Consider the following 2,392-nt stretch of genomic DNA (forward strand, 5'->3'; position numbering starts at 1 on the left):
TTATTCAACGTGGCGGAAGGCCACGGTGATAGCCGGCGCGTTGAAAGCTTGGCGTGACGAACGCTAATGCCATAAAATTGCGCTTCAATAACAATAAAAAAACTGCCGTAGTTTACTGCGGCCACCTACGTTTTCGACCACCATTTTGTTTTGTTCTCAAACGGGGAACCTGCAGGGCACGTGAGTATGAGTTTCCACAGAAACTCTCAGCCAGGTTCCAACAAGCTTTCACCAGAATTATTTTCAATGTCGTTACCTTTCAGAATGCAGTTAGACATTCTGGGAAGTAGTTATAATTCCTTACGTCCCAGTAAACTGATGCAGTGAACGCGGACGGGGGGAGACAGACATTTGGACTTTTTCTGTTCGGTGGCTGTTATCAGCAGGTGTCCCTGACTCCCTTCATTGTCCTGTGGATTTCTGTGGGCCCTTCTCCCAACTCGGGCGAAAAGCACCAGAGAAGCGGATGCTCCTCGCAGCTCAATCTGACAGCTTCTAAGGAAAAAAAGTGACAACTCTAAGAACGCAGCGGCTTTCGCCGGTAAAAGGACTCCCTTTGACAGCCCATTCCCATGACCCTGCTATCGTGAATGCAGGGAGCGGTGCCACAATGAAGAGAGGGTTCTGTCCCAGATCATAGAGGGAAGGGACTATCGCCTTCACGACCCTGCTAGTGTTACAAAGCAGGGAGTGGTCCTTCCCTTGTTTTCCAACCGAAAACCCTCGTTCACGGACACGTTTTCGCTTCCTGCAATGCTGCATGAAGGGTTTAGCGCGAGGGGAGATGAGTCAGCAGCCCTGCACTGTGTCCTCCTTCGAAAAGGTGTGCAGGGCTGGCCCCACACCTGCGTGAACCTGAAGCCCCGCCGGGCATTGCCAGCTTTCGAGGTAGAGTGTAAAGGAAAGTTGTGCAAAGGTTACAATGATGCATTCGCTTGACGAGAACCTGTCTCGACCCGCTCCTGTCGTTCGCGCCTCGGCTCTATTGTGTCCTTTCAACAATTTCCCTCCCATACAGATCTCTCCTCTCCCTTTTCGAAGAAGAATGCGAGATTGCCGTCTGCGTACGAGGGTTTTTGGTTGGAAAATTGTAGAGGGCGCTCGTTATTCTGAAAGTTATCCATTGGCCGGAAGGGGTACCTTTTACCGGGAAAAGCCGCTGCGTTAAGTTGCATGCTACCAAGGGTCGGATGAACCGGAACAAAGCAAGGAATGAGGTCGCAGCTGACGTCAATCATTTGCCTGTCACGTGACCCCCCCCCCCCCCACCACTGCACTGGGTCAAAAGACGGCACGCCACACCCCGGTCTCCTCATTTCACCCTCGTACTTCTGTCTGTCGCCTCCTTCGTGCCTTCGTCCCGCGGCGATATTCGAGGCCTGCGAAGATCCACGTGGTATCGGCTGACCAGCATTGCGCGCTGTGGGATTGGCATCGAAGGTAAGTTGTTCTTTCTTTCTTTACTGCTCTATGGAGACAATTTCACCTTATATTTACGGGTGACCAAGGGCGTCCGCAGAATTTTTTGCAGGGGGGGGCCCCGTTGGTGCCCCGGGGGGGGGGGGTATGTTCGTAGCAAAAAGGCGCTATTTGCGGAGTAAATTTATTTATTTATATATAAATAAAAATTAAACAAAATGCACACATGAAAGAAAAATTACAAACAGCAAATTAAAGTGCGGCTAGGAGAGGTACATTGGAGTTTATCAACGAAGAAACAACTAAAATTAATAAAAAATGCAAAAAGATGCTATATCACTTCGTGGAGAAGAGTGCTCAGTCTTCCTGCATACGGGTTCTCGACTCACCCGGATTGATGACCAGCACACAGCACAATATGTTCGCAAACACGCAACTACAGTCACTCAGTCAGTCTTCCTTGAACAGCAACTGTAGGCGCCTCGGATTTTTCTGGGCGAATTGCGTAATTACACGTGTGATAAATTCACTTCTGTGCTTCATTACACGCTCTCGGTGCACACTCATCATACACATTGATTGGAAAAACTGTTGAACGCGTACGTTGAAAACAAAAGATGACTATATATACAACGAAAACTTATTTACAAGATAAATGCACGCTCGCAGCTTCATACACCTCGCTCCATCTTGCTTGCGCATCCGCACAGTCGAGCAACCCCACACACACTGCTCGCCGCTCGTCGTTTTCTCGTCCGCTGTCTTGGTTGTTCTCAGCTTCGCTGACAACCGGCCACTAAAAACACCCAAGCACAAACACAGAGGCGCGCACACGTGCGAGGGCTTACTTGCCGCAGTATCCCCGAATGCTCACTTTGGGGGTGAAAGGAACGCCGCGCAACTTCCGAGGGGAAGGGACACTCGCCACTCCGGTCGGAAAATTTGTTTTTGTGTTTTTATGGGGTTCAGAGCC

The sequence above is a fragment of the Amblyomma mixtum genome, chromosome 2 (genome assembly GCF_055824585.1).
Source record: "Amblyomma mixtum isolate Tamu chromosome 2, ASM5582458v1, whole genome shotgun sequence".
In the NCBI taxonomy this organism is placed as follows: domain Eukaryota; kingdom Metazoa; phylum Arthropoda; class Arachnida; order Ixodida; family Ixodidae; genus Amblyomma; species Amblyomma mixtum.